The 15370-nt window shown below is 37.3% G+C and overlaps 1 pseudogene; it reads left to right on the top strand.

Moving 5' to 3' along the window:
• The first annotated feature begins 4216 nt into the window (after positions 1-4216).
• On the top strand, positions 4217-14967 carry LOC101960910 (serine/threonine-protein phosphatase 2A catalytic subunit alpha isoform pseudogene; annotated as a pseudogene).
• Positions 14968-15370: the final 403 nt, after the last annotated feature.

Below are 15370 nucleotides of genomic sequence, written 5' to 3'. Positions count from 1 at the left end.
CTTGATTTCTATTTTGGTGGATTTATCATTGGTGTACAAGTATGCAATTGATTTATGGTTGTTGATTATTGGAAACAAATTCTTTTAGAAACATGATATAGTAATGAGTCTTATCTATTGATGATACAGGTTGTAAATAGAGGCTTCCATAAGCGGATCAGTCATATTTTGGCTGCTTATTTCTTTAAAATAACTATTACATACAATTAAAAGGCTGCTTTTCCTCTAAACTGTTCAAATAAATGGAGTTTTTTTCTGAAAAAAAAAACTGAGTAAAAGGAAGTCTGGATACTTAGACAAGGTCAAGTTTAGGGTTTAAAGTGGATAAGGAAGGAAATTCTGTCTGTTCAAAAAATTATGCTCTCGAACACTTTCCTTTACTTTCAGAACATTCTGGACAATTGTATCCTCTTGTTGCAGTAGATTCAAGTATTCCTCTCTGAAGAGACTAGAAGTCCCAGAGGAATATTCCATATATCCCAATGTTGTAGGTTTCCTGAACAAAATGTTGGGGCACATTCTGATCATCTTACTATAAGGATGACAAGTTGACATTCTCTTTATAAATACAAGAGACATCCATCTATCTTTGTAGTTTTCAATCTGAAAAATAATTAAAATAGACTCTTTCTGGACTGGGGTTGTGGGTCATGATGGAGTGCTCGCCTAGAATGTGTGAGGCACTGGTTTTGATTCTCAGCACCAAATATAAATAAATGAATAAAATAAAGGTCCATCAATAACTAAATATGTGTGTGTATTAGTCTTATTTTGATAATAAAAATCATCACATAAGCTTCAACATGAAAAGTAAAGGTCCAAATTTAAAAAAGAAAGAAAATTGTTTTAAAATAGAGAAAATGAAGAGTAAAAAAACTATAATTAATATCTTCAGAGGAAAACAAGAGAAGATATCATATACATGGGACAACAATGAATCAGTTTATAAGACTGAGTATTTATGAAAAATAAAATTTGATCAAAAAGAAAAGTAAGGGAAAGGAATGGTTGTTTTTTTCCAGAAAATAAAATATTAAAAAACAGAAAGCAGGAAGGAAATATCTTCAAAAATTACAGAATCAAACCAGGAGATTCAACATATGACTAATAAGAATTCCAGAAAGAGAAAATGACAATGTAGATTTTTTTTTAATCCACAGCAGGACACAAGTTTCCAGAATGAAAGAAACTGTTATGTTGCCTGCAATTATGAATGAAAGGGGAAAAAAATATTCACCAAGGAATATCATAGTGAAACTTCACATGCTTACATTTCTAAAGGGAATAAAACAAATGAACAACAGCAACAACCACAACAGGAAGTCTAAGCCAAAGATTGTGAATAAGAAAAGCATCAGAGTTCTTCAAAGAAATTTTGAAAGTCAGAAACAGTGAAGCAATGCATTAGAAATTATAAGAAAATGTTATTTGCTATTCTTGATCAAACAATTAAGTTTGAAGGAGGAGCCCTTCCAACCAGCAGACTACCAAAGGAACTGAGATCCAGCCCAGACCACCCACAGCAGCCCTCCCAGGACCTATGCTCTCAACCCAAAGAAGGTCAAGCCCCATGGCCCAGATTTATCCACACAAATTTGTGCAGGACCCAGATCCAGGATGCAGTAGCATTCATTGAGGGACACCAGCAGGATCCAGAAGCCCAATACCAAGGTGAGGTACAAACAATCTGCATGAGTACTACAAGAATATAAGGAAGAAACTGTAATATCTCAGATCCACACAGCAAGAAAGGAAGACACATAGACAACATGAAAAAAAAAAAATAAGAGAGGAAAGTGCCCCAAACAATCCAGGACACTATAATAACAGAACCCATGGACAGCAAAGTTGATGAAATGTTAGAGAAGGAGTTCGGAAAGTTCATAATTAAATGATTTGTGAATTAAATAATGACCTAAATGAGCAAAAACAGGCAAAAAATTGATGACTCCAACAATGAGCATCTGGTGTTGGTGGTCTTGGCTGGATCTGAGAAAATATAGGTAGCAAAAGGTTACTTTGAGAGAGATAGAGGCTCTAAAAAAAGTCAGAAATCCTTGAAATGAAGGATATAATAAATCAAATAAAAACTCAGTAGAAACCATAACCAATAGACTAGATAATTTGGAAGAAAGAAAATCAGATAATGAAGACAAAGTATACAACCTGGAAAATAAAGTTGATTACACAATGAAGATAGTTAGAAACCATGAACAGAACATCCAAGAATTATGGGACAGCATCAAAAGACCAAATCCAAGAGTTACTGGGATAGAGGAAGGCCCAGAGTTTCAAACCAAAGGAATACACAGTCTCTTCAATGAGATAATATCAGAAAATTTCCCAAGCATGAAAAATGAATTAGCAAACCATATACAAGAGGCTTACAGGACACCAAAAGTACAAAATTACAACAGATCTACACCAAGGCACATTATAATGAAAATGCTTAGCATACAGAATAAGGATAGAATCTTAAAAGCTGCAAGAGAGAGGAATCAGATCATATATTAAGGGAGACCAATTCAGATCTCAGCAGATTTTTCAAACAGATGCTCAAAGCCAGGAGATCATGGAACAACATATACCAAGCTCTGAAAGAAAATGGATGCCAACCAAAAATCTTATATCAGCAAAACTAAGCTTTAGATTTGATTATGAAATATAACCTTCCATGATAAACAAAAGTTAGAATTTACAGCTAGAAAGCCTGCATTATAGAACATCCTCAGCAAAATATTCCAAGAAGAGAAAATGGTAAACAATGATGAAAATCAGCAGAGGGAGGGATTACACTAAAGGAAATTCTAATCAGAAGAGAAAACAAGTAACATTAAATACCAAAAATAAACAAAAATGGCCAGGAATACAAATCATGTCCCAATAATAACCTTGAACTTTAATGATCTAAACTTACTAATTAAAAGACATAGGCTAGCAGATTGGATTTTAAAAAAGACCCAACAATATGCTGCCTACAGTAGACTCATCTCATAGGAAAAGACATCCACATATTGAAGATGAAGCGTTGGGAAAAATCATACCACTCACATGGACTGTGGAAGCAAGCAGGGGTTTCCATCCTCATATCAAATAAAGTAGACTTCAAACTAAAGTCAATCAAAAGGGATAAAGAAGGACACTATATACTGCTCAAAGGAACCATACACCAAAAAAGACTGAACAATTATAAATATATGTGCCCCAAACAATGGAGCATCTGCATTCATCAAACAAACTCTTCTCAAGTTCAAAAGTCAAATAGACCACAACACAATAATTTGGGGTGACTTTAACAAACCTCTTTCATCACCAGATAGATCTTCCAAACAAAAGCTGAACAAAGAAACTATAGAACTCAATAATACAATCAATAACTTAGACTTAATGGACATATGTAAAATATTTAATCCTTCAACAAGAGATTACACTTTCTTCTCAGTAGCACATGGATCCTTCTCTAAAATAGATCACATATTATATGCCACAAAGCAACTCTTATCAAATATAAAAAGTAGAGATACTACCCTGCATTCTATCAGATCATAATAGAATGAAATTAGAAATCAATGATAAAATAAGAAATAAAATTCAAACCAACACCTGGAGACTAAATAATATGCTACTGAATGAACAATGGGTTACAGAAGACATCAAGGAGGAGATTAAAAATTTTTAGAGGTGAATGAGAACACAGATACAACATATCAAAATCTCTGGGACACTTTGAAAGCCGTCCTAAGAGGAGAGTTTATTGCATGTAGTTCATTTCTTAAAAGAAGAAAAATTCAATAAATAAATGACTTAATATTACATCTCAAAGCCCTAGAAAAAGAAGAATAAATCAATACCAAAAGCAGCAGAAGACAGGAAATAATTCAAATTACAGCTGAAATCAATGAAATTTAAAAAAGAAACAATTAAAAAATGACAGAACAAAAAGTTGCTTCTTTGAAAAAATAAATAAAATTGACAGACTTTAGCCATACTAATGAAGAGAAGGAGAGAGAAAACTCATATAACTAACATGCATGATGAAAAAGGAAATATTACAACAGATGCTACAGAAATACAGAAGATAATTAGAAATTATTTTGAAAACTTGTACTCCAATTAAATAGAAAATGTTGAAGGCATTGGCAAATTTTTAGAGTCATATAATTTGCACAAATTGAATCAGAATTATATACACAATTTAAACAGATCAGTTCAAGTGATGAAACAGCAGATGCCATCAAAAGCCCACAAACCAAGACAAGCCCAGAAGGTAGGCGGAACTGTGACCACCAACAGAACAGGCCCAGTGGCTCACGGAGAGGCAGAGCTGCCAACCATGCCTCAAGGTAGGCAGACCTGCGACCCACCAGCAGAACAGGCCCAGAGGCCTGGTGAGGGGCAGAGCCCCCTCTCCCCCTGTGCCTGCAAGGTAGGCAGAACTGTGACCACCAACAGAACAGGCCCAGTGGCCCAAGAAGGGGCAGAGCTGCCAAAAACGCCTTTAAGGTAGGCGACCTGCGACCCACCGGCAGAATAGGCCCAGCAACCCGCAGAGGGGCAGAGCCGCCCCAAGCGCCTACAAGGTAGGCAGACCTGCGAACCACCAGCAGAACAGGCCCAGCAGCCTGCTGAGGGGCAGAGCCACCCCCCCACCCGGCGCCTGCAAGGTAGGCGGGACTGTGACCACCAACAGAACAGGCCCAGTGGCCCGCGGAGGGGCAGAGCTGCCAACCACGCCTGCAAGGTAGGCAGACCTGCGACCCACCAGCAGAATAGGCCCAGCGGCCTGCTGAGGGGCAGAGCCGCCCCCTCCCCCTGCGCCTACAAGGTAGGCAGAACTGTGACAACCAACAGAACAGGCCCAGTGGCCTGCTGAGGGGCAGAGCCGCCCCCTCCCCCTGCACCTGCAAGGTAGGCAGAACTGTGACCACCAACAGAACAGGCCCAGTAGCCCGTGGAGGGGCAGAGCTGCCAACCATGCCTGCAAGGTAGGCAGACCTGTGACCCACCGGCAGAATAGGCCCAGCAACATGCGGAGGGGCAGAGCTGCCCCACGCGCCTGCAAGGTAGGCAGACCTGCAATCCACCAGCAGAACAGGCCCAGTGGCCTGCGGAGGGGCAGAGCTGCCCCCCTCAAGGTAGGCAGAACTGCAACCACCAACAGAACAGTCCAGACCTGCAACTGACAGACAGAACAGGCCCAGCGACCCGCGGAGGGGCAGAGCCGCCACCAATGCCTGCAAGGTAGGCGGACCTGTGAGCCACCGGCAAAACAGGCCCAGCGGCCTTCAGAGGGGCAGAGCCGCTGCCCGCGCCTGCAAAGTAGGTGGAACTGCAGCCACCGACAGAACAGGCCCAGAGGCCCGAAGAGGGGCAGAGCCGCCACCCGCGCCTGCAAGGTAGGTGGACCTGCTACCGACTGGCAGAACAGGCCTAGCGGCCTGCCGGTGTGGTAGGCACATTGCCCCAATTGGAGGAGAAGCAGAGCCGCTGCCCACGCAGGGAGACTTTGCAACTATACAAGAGCAATACAAATATATAGGGGGAAAATTCAATAACACAACAGTTTCACCAAGCAGAAAGAACACAAACAGTATGAAGAGACAAGGAAAGAAAGGACCACAAGCAATGCAGGTCAACTCAACGTTAGAAGAGGTAATATCTGCAGCAGATCGAATGTCAGATAAAGAATTCAGGATATACATGCTTCAGATGATCTGGAGTCTCAAGGAAGACATTAGACAGCAAAATCAGACAATGAAAGATCACTTCAACAATGAATTACATAAATAAATCCAGGAAGCAAAAGATCAACTATACAGGGAGATAGAGGTTATAAAAAACAAACAAACAGAAATCCTAGAAATGCAGGAAGCAATAAACCAACTTAAAAACTCAATTGAGAATACTACCAGCAGAGTAGAACACTTAGAAGATAGAACATCAGACAATGAAGACAAAGTATTTCAACTTGAAAATAACATAGACAGTTCAGCAAGACTGTTAAGAAACCATGAGCAGAACATCCAAGAAATATGGGATAACATAAAGAGACTAAACTTAAGAGTCATTGGGATACAGGAAGGTATAGAGGTCCAAACCAAAGGAATGAGCAATCTATTCAATGAAATAATACGAGAAAACTTCCCAGACTTGAAGAATGAGACAGAATCCCAAATCCTAGAAGCCTACGGGACGCCGAATGTGCAAAATCATAAGAGATCCACACCTAGACACATTATAATGAAGATGTCCAACATACAGAATAAGGAGAGAATTTTAAAAGCTGCAAGAGAAAGAAAGCAGATTACATTTAGGGGCAAACCAATCAGAATAACAGCTGATCTCTCAACACAGACTCTGAAAGCTAGAAGATCCTGGAATAACATATTTCAAACACTGAAAGAAAATGGGTTCCAACCAAGAATCGTGTATCCGGCGAAATTAAGCTTCAGGATAGAAGATGAAATTAAAACCTTCCACGATAAACAAAAGTTAAAAGAATTCGCAGCTAGAAAACCATCTCTTCAAAAAATCCTTGGCAAAACATTACAGGAAGAGGAAATGAAAAATAACATTGAAAACCAACAATGGGAGGTAGGACAGTAAAGAGGGGAAAGTAGTCAAAGAGGATAACAAATAAGGTTTAGTAACATCAATAAACAAATATGGCTAGAAGAACAAACCATATCTCAATAATAACCCTAAATGTTAATGGCTTAAACTCACCAATTAAGAGACACAGGCTAGTAGAATGGATCACAAAACAAGACCCAACAATATGCTACCTACAGGAGACGCATCTGATAGGAAAAGATATTCATAGACTGAAGGTGAAAGGTTGGGAAAAATCATACCACTCACATGGACTGCGGAAACAAGCAGGAGTGTCCATACTCATATCTAATAAAATATATTTCAAGCCAAAGTTAATCAAAAGGGATAAAGAAGGACACTTCATACTGCTCAAGGGAACCATACACCAACAAGACATAACAATCATAAATATATATGCCCCAAATAGTGGTGCAGCTGTGTTCATCAAGCAAACTCTTCTCAAGTTCAAGAGTCTAATAGACCACCATACAATAATCATGGGAGACTTCAACACACCTCTCTCACCACTGGACAGATCTTCCAAACAAAAGTTAAATAAGGAAACTATAGAACTCAATAACACAATTAACAACCTAGACTTAATTGACATATATAGACTATACCACCCAACATCAAGTAGTTACACTTTTTTTTCAGTAGCACATGGAACCTTCTCAAAAATAGACCATATATTATGTCACAGGGCAACTCTTAGACAATATAAAGGGGTAGAGATAATACCATGCATCTTATCTGATCATAATGGAATAAAACTGAAAATCAATGATAAAAGAAGGAAAGAAAAATCAAGCATCACTTGGAGAATGAACAATAGGTTGCTGAATGATCAATGAGTTTTAGAAGACATCAGGGAGGAAATTAAAAACTTCCTAGAGTTAAATGAAAACACAGACAAAACATATCGGAATCTATGGGACACATTGAAAACAGTTCTAAAAGGAAAATTTATTGCTTGGAGTTCATTCCTCAAAAAAAAAAAAAGAAAAAACCAACAAATAAATGATCTCATACTTCATCTCAAAATCCTAGAAAAAGAAGAGCAAAACAACAGCAAAAGAAGTAGAAGGCAAGAAATAATTAAAATCAGACCTGAAATTAATGAAATCGAAACAAAAGAAACAATTGAAAAAATTGATAAAATTAAAAGTTGGTTCTTTGAAAAAATAAATAAGATCGACAGACCCTTAGCCATGCTAATGAAGAGAAGAAGAGAGAGAACTCAAATTACTAGCATACAGGATGAAAAAGGCAATATAACAACAGACACTTCAGAAATACAGAAGATAATCAGAAATTATTTTGAATCCTTATACTCCAATAAAATAGAAGATAGTGAAGGCATTGATAAATTTCTTAAGTCATATGATCTGCCCAGATTGAGTCAGGAGGATATAGACAACCTAAACAGACCAATATCAATGGAGGAAATAGAAGAAACCATCAAAAGACTACCAACTAAGAAAAGCCCAGGACTGGATGGGTATACAGCAGAGTTTTACAAAACCTTTAAAGAGGAACTAATACCAATACTTTTCAAGCTATTTCAGGAAATAGAAAAAGGGGGAGAACTTCCAAATTCATTCTACGAGGCCAACATCACCCTGATTCCGAAACCAGACATTGTCACTTCAAAGAAAGAAAACTACAGACCAATATCTCTAATGAACCTAGATGCAAAAATCCTCAATAAAATTCTGGTGAATCGAATACAAAAACATATCAAAAAAATTGTGCACCATGATCAAGTAGGATTCATCCCTGGGATGCAAGGCTGGTTCAATATACGGAAATCAATAAATGTTATTCACCACATCAATAGACTTAAAAATAAGAACCAGATGATCATCTCGATAGATGCAGAAAAAGCATTCGACAAAGTACAGCATCCCTTTATGTTCAAAACTCTAGAAAAACTAGGGATAACAGGAACATACCTCAACATTGTAAAAGCAATCTATGCTAAGCCTCAGGCTAGCATCATTCTGAATGGAGAAAAATTGAAGGCATTCGCTCTAAAATCTGGAACAAGACAGGGATGCCCTCTCTCACCATTTCTGTTCAACATAGTTCTCAAAACACTGGCCAGAGCAATTAGACAGACAAAAGAAATTCAAGGCATAAAAATAGGAAAAGAAGAACTTAAATTATCACTATTTGCAGATGACATGATTATATACCTAGCAGACCCAAAAGGGTCTACAAAGAAACTATTAGAGCTAATAAATGAATTCAGCAAAGTGGCAGGATATAAGACCAACACGCATAAATCAAAGGCATTCCTGTATATCAGTGACAAATCCTCTGAAATGGAAATGAGGACAACCACTCCATTCACAATATCCTCAAAAATAATAAAATACTTGGGAATCAACCTAACAAAAGAGGTGAAAGACTTAAACAATGAAAACTACAGAACCCTAAAGAGAGAAATTGAAGAAGATCTTAGAAGATGGAAAAATATACCCTGTTCATGGATAGGCAGAACTAACATCATCAAAATGGTGATATTACCAAAAGTTCTCTATAGATTTAATGCAATGCCAATCAAAATCCCAACGGCATTTCTTGTAGAAATAGAGAAAGCAATCATGAAATTCATATGGAAAAATAAAAGACCCAGAATAGCAAAAACAATGCTAAGCAGGAAGTGTGAATCAGGTGGTATAGCAATACCAGACTTCAAACTATACTACAGAGCAATAGTAACAAAACAACATGGTACTGGTACCAAAACAGGCAGGTGGACCAATGGTACAGAATAGAGGACACAGAAACCAACCCAGAAAACTACAACTATCTTATATTTGATAAAGGGGCTAAAAGCATGCAATGGAGGAAGGATAGCATCTTCAACAAATGGTGCTGGGAAAACTAGAAATCCATATGCAACAAAATGAAACTGAATCCCTTTCTCTCGCCATGCACAAAAGTTAACTCAAAAATGGATCAAGGAGCTTGATATCAAACCAGAGACACGGCATCTGATAGAAGAAAAAGTTGGCTACCACCTACGTACTGTGGGGTAGGGCTCCAAATTCCTCAATAGGACACCCATAGCACAAGAGTTAATATCTAGAATCAACAAATGGGACTTACTCAAACTAAAAAGTTTTTTCTCAGCAAAAGAAACAATAGAGAGGTAAATAGGGAGCCTACATCCTGGGAACAAATCTTTACTCCTCACACTTCAGATAGAGCCCTAATATCCAGAGTATACAAAGAACTCAAAAAAATAGACAATAAGATAACAAATAACCCAATCAACAAATGGGCCAAGGACCTGAACAGACACTTCTCAGAGGAGGACATACAATCAATCAACAAGTACATGAAAAAATGCTCACCATCTCTAGCAGTCAGAGAAATGCAAATCAAAACCACCCTAAGATACCATCTCACTCCAGTAAGATTGGCAGCCATTATGAAGTCAAACAACAACAAGTGCTGGCGAGGATGTGGGGAAAAGGGTACACTTGTACATTGTTGGTGGGACTGCAAATTGGTGCAGCCAATTTGGAAAGCAGTATGGAGATTTCTTGGAAAGCTGGGAATGGAACCACCATTTGACCCAGCTATTCCCCTTCTGGGTCTATTCCCTAAAGACCTAAAAAGAGCATGCTACAGGGACACTGCTACATCGATGTTTATAGCAGCACAATTCACAATGGCAAGACTGTGGAAGCAACCTAGATGCCCTTCAATAGACGAATGGATAAAAAAATGTGGCATTTATACACAATGGAGTATTACTCTGCATTAAAAAATGACAAAATCATAGAATTTGGAGGGAAATGGATGGCATTAGAGCATATTATGCTAAGTGAAGCTAGCCAATCCCTAAAAAACAAATGCCAAATGTCTTCTTTGATATAAGGAGAGTAACTAAGAACAGAGTAGGGAAGAAGAGCATGAGAAGAAGACTAACATTAAACAGGGATGAGAAGTGGGAGGGAAGGGGAGAGAGAAGGGAAATTGCATGGAAATGGAACGAGACCCTCAGGGTTACACAAAATTACATACAAGAGGAAGTGAGGGGAAAGGAAAAAATAATACAAGGGGGAGAAATGAATTACAGTAGAGGGGGTAGAGAGAGAAGAGTGGAGGGGAGGGGAGGGGGATAGTAGAGGATAGGAATGGCAGCAGAATACAACAGACACTAGTATGGCAATATGTAAAACAGTGGATGTGTAACTGATGTGATTCTGCAATCTGTATACGGGGTAAAAATGTGAGTTCATAACCCACTTGAATCAAAGTGTGAAATATGATATATCAAGAACTATGTAATGTTTTGCACAACCAAAAAGAAAAAAAGAAAAATAAATAAAAATAATTAAAATAGAGAGAGAGAGAGAGAGAGAGAGAGAGAGAGAGAGAGAGAGAATTTTTTAGTATTTATTTTTTAGTTCTCAGTGGACACAACATCTTAAAAAAAAAAAAAAAAAAGACAAGCCCAGGACTAGACGAATACACAGCAGAGTTCTACAAGACCTTTAAAGAAGAACTAATACCAATACTCTTCAATTTATTTCAGGAAATAAAAAAAAAAGCAGCACTTCCAAACTCATTCTATGAGGCCAATATTACCCTGATTCCAAAACCAGGCAAAGACACATAAATAAATAAATAAATAAATAAATAAATAAATAAATAAATAAATAAATAAATAAGAAAGAAACAAAAAAAAGAAAACTTCAGACCAATATCTCTAATGAACATAGATGCAAAAATTCTCAATAAAATTCTGGCAAATTTAATACAAAAACATATCAAAAAGATCATACACCATGACCAAGTGGGATTCATCCCAGGAATGTGAGGTTGGTTCAACATACAGAAATCAATAAATGTAATTCATCACATCAATAGACTTAAAGATAACAAGCATATGATCATCTCAATAGATGCAGAAAAAGCATTTGACAAAATACAGCACCCCTTTATGTTCAAAACACTAGAAAAAGTAGGGATAATAGGAACATATCTCAACTTCATAAAGGCTATCTATGCTAAGTCCCAGGCCAACTTCATTCTAAATGGAGAAAAGTTGAAGGCATTCCCTCTAAAAACTGGAGCAAGACATGGATGCCCTCTTTCGCCACTTCTATTTAACATAGTTCTTGAAACTCTGGCCAGAGCAATTAAATGAAAGAAATCAAAGGAATACACATAGGAAAAGAAGAACTCAAATTGGTACTGTTTGCTGAAGACATGATTCTATACCTAGAAGACCCTAAAAGTTCCACCAGAAAACTTCTAGAACTAGTAGGTGAATTCAGCAAAGTAGCAGGATATAAAATCAACACCCATAAATCAAAGGCATTTCTGTATATCAGTGACAAATCATCAGAAGGGAAACAAGGAAAACTACCCCATTTTTAATAGCCTCAAAAAATAAATATTTTATAGATCTTCCTCTCACTGCCTTTGTGGATGGGCACATCTTCTGTTGACAGGGTGGCCTTTCACCATCCACAGATCCACTGGATTACATCAAGGCACTTGATGTAAATTTAAATATAAAATTTAAATATAAATTTCCAATGACATTCCACATAGAAATAGAAAAAGCAATTATGAAATTCATCTGGAAAAATAAGAAATCCAGAATAGATAAAGTAATCCATAACACGAGGAGTGAAGCAAGTGGCATTACTATACCAGACCTTAAACTATACTACAGAGTATAAAAAAATAAAACAGCATAATACTGGCACCAAAATAGACTGGTAGAGAACAGAGGACACAGAGACTAACCCACACAATTACAATTATCTTATATTAGACAAAGGTGTCAAAAACATGCATTGGAGAAAAGATAACCTCTTCAACAAATGGTGCTGGGAAAACTGAAGATACATATGCAACAAAATGAAATTAAACCCCTATATCTCACCATGCACAAAACTCAACTCAAAATGGTTCAAGGACCTACGAATTAAACCAGAGACCCTGCGTCTAATAGAAGAAAAAAAAATAGGCCCTAATCTCCATCATGTGGGATTAGGTCCCACCTTCCTTAATAAGACTCCTATGGCACAAGAATTAAAATCAAGAATCATTAAATGGGATGGAATCAAACTAAAAAGTTTCTTCTCAGCAAAAGAAACAATCTGTGAGGTGAATAGAGAGCCTACATCTTGGGAGCAAATCTTTACCCCTCACACATCAGATAGAGCACTAATCACTAGAAGTCAAAAAGCTAAACACCAAAAAAGCAAATAACCCAATCAATAAATGGGCCAAGAACTTGAACAGATAATTCTCAGAAGATGATATACAATAAATCAACAAATATATGAAAAAAATGTTCATCATCACTAGCAATTTGAGAAATGCAAGTCAAAACCACTCTAAAATTTCATCTCACTCCAGTAAGAATGGCAGCTATTATGAAGACAAACAACAATAAGTGTTGGTGAGGATGTGGGGATAAAGGTACACTCATATATTGCTGGTGGAACTGCAAATTGGTGCAGCTAATATGGAAAGAGTATAGGGATTTCTTGAAAAATTGAGAATGGAACCACCATTTAACCCAGCTGTCCCTCTCCTCAGTCTATAGCCAAAGGATTTAAAAACAGCATTCTACAGGACACAGCCACATCAATGTTTATAGCAGCACAATTCACAACAGCAAAACTGTGGAAGCAACCTAGATGCCCTTCAATAGACAAATGGATTAAAAAATGTGGTATATATACACAATGGAATATTACTCAGCAATAAAAGAGAATAAAATTATGGCATTTGCTGGTAAATGGATGGAGTTAAAGAAGATAATGCTAAGTGAAGTTAGTCAATCCCAAAAAACGAAATGCCAAATGTTTTCTTTGATATAAGGAGGCTGATTCATAGTGTGATAGGGAGAGGGATCATGAGAGGAATAGATGAACTCTAGATAGGGCAGAGGGGTTGGAGGGGAAGGGAGGGGAAATGGGGTTATTAATGATGGTGGAATGTAATGATCATTACTATCCAAAGTACATGTATAAAGGCACGGATTGGTGTGAATATACTTTGTATACAACCAGAGATATGAAAAATTGTTCTGTGTGTGTGTAATAAGAATTGTAATGCATTCTGCTGTCATATATAAATCAATTAAATAAATAATTTAAATTTCTTAAAAAAAGTTTGAAGGAGAAAGAATAAAGATGTGTCAGTCACATAAGCTGTCATTATCAAGAAATTGCTAGACAATATCTATCTACACAATAGTCAGGGTTAAACCAAGAGAAAGAAAGGCAGGAATATGGCTCCTTAGCTGTCATTATCAAGAAATTGCTAGACAATATCTATCTACACAATAGTCAGGGTTAAACCAAGAGAAAGGAAGGCAGGAATATGGCTCCAGCATAGAAATTCTGGAGAAAATATTTGTAGGAATAGAGCATACCTAAACCCAAGAAATATCTAGAGAAAGCAGTTCAGACTGCATAAAAGGACTCCTGGATTGAAAAAGGAAAGGAAATAGGAAGGAGGTAGGAAGGAAGGAAAAATGAAATGCTTCTGGTTATATGATAAATAGAATTGAAATGAGGATTCTTTCATATCTACTACTAAATTTGGGGAAGGCTATATAACTCTTGTACCACTGATACATAGAAAATGAAGCAACTGAAAGAATGAAATAGTAATGAAGAAAAATAAAATTTGTATAAAACCAAACTATCATAGTGTTTTACCTGCCTAACAGTGAACAATACTTAAACAGACATTATAAGCATTAAATAATCATTTAACAAAATTGGTGATGGTAAGTTTCATTAGCAGGAACGTAACACCATTCTTGTAGGGAATCACGAGAACAGGCAGATCACACACGTTTATGGTGTCTAGGATGAGTTTTTAAGAAAATATGGAAATACAAATGTTTGGAAATATTTTATAGATCTTCCTCTCACTGCCTTTGTGGATGGGCACATCTTCTGTTGACAGGGTGGCCTTTCACCATCCACAGATCCACTGGATTACATCAAGGCACTTGATTGCCTACAAGTTCTCCATGAGGGTCCAATGTGTGACTGTCTGTGGTCAGATCCAGATGATCTTGGTGGTTGGAGTACATCTACTTGAGGAACTGATTACACATTTGTGCAAAATATTTCTGAGACATATAATTATGCCAATGGGCTCACATTGGTGTCTAGAGCTCACCAGCTAGTGATGAAGGGATATAACTGGTGCCAGGATTGGAATGTAGTAATGATTTCCACACTATTATTATCATTGTAGTGACCAAGTCATGGAACTTGATGATACATTAAATATTCTTTCTTGCAGTTTGATCCAGCACCTAGTAGAGGTGAAACACATGTTACTCATAGTACCCCAGACTACTTCCTGTAATGAAACTTTAAACTTGTCCAGTATTGCCATGAACCATATATTGACCTAATGGAATTGGAAAGAGCAACCGTAACTCCAAAGTGTCAGAAAATAGTTAACATTCAAAATATTTGTTTTTACATGGACCAAAAGATGCGGTATATAAAAATACAAGTTTCCTGACATCAACAGCCGTGACCAGTTTACAAGAACCAGTTCATTACATGCTGCAGCAACATTGTCAGGAAACCAGTTTCCGGCATAGTGCTATTTATAGTTACTTTTGCTTTCTCTGAGAGACTGCAGATAATAAGATGTAAACATTCACACTTCATAAATACAATTGAACTTCCATTTAGCTGTAGCTTTACTCAGCATGACTGTAGATAAAGATAGCAGCAAACAATCATTGGAGCTTAATGAA

This window comes from Ictidomys tridecemlineatus, chromosome 5 (genome assembly GCF_052094955.1).
Source record: "Ictidomys tridecemlineatus isolate mIctTri1 chromosome 5, mIctTri1.hap1, whole genome shotgun sequence".
In the NCBI taxonomy this organism is placed as follows: Eukaryota; Metazoa; Chordata; class Mammalia; order Rodentia; family Sciuridae; genus Ictidomys; species Ictidomys tridecemlineatus.
Note: the sequence above shows the minus strand (reverse complement) of the source record. Positions and strands in the feature narration are given on the sequence as shown.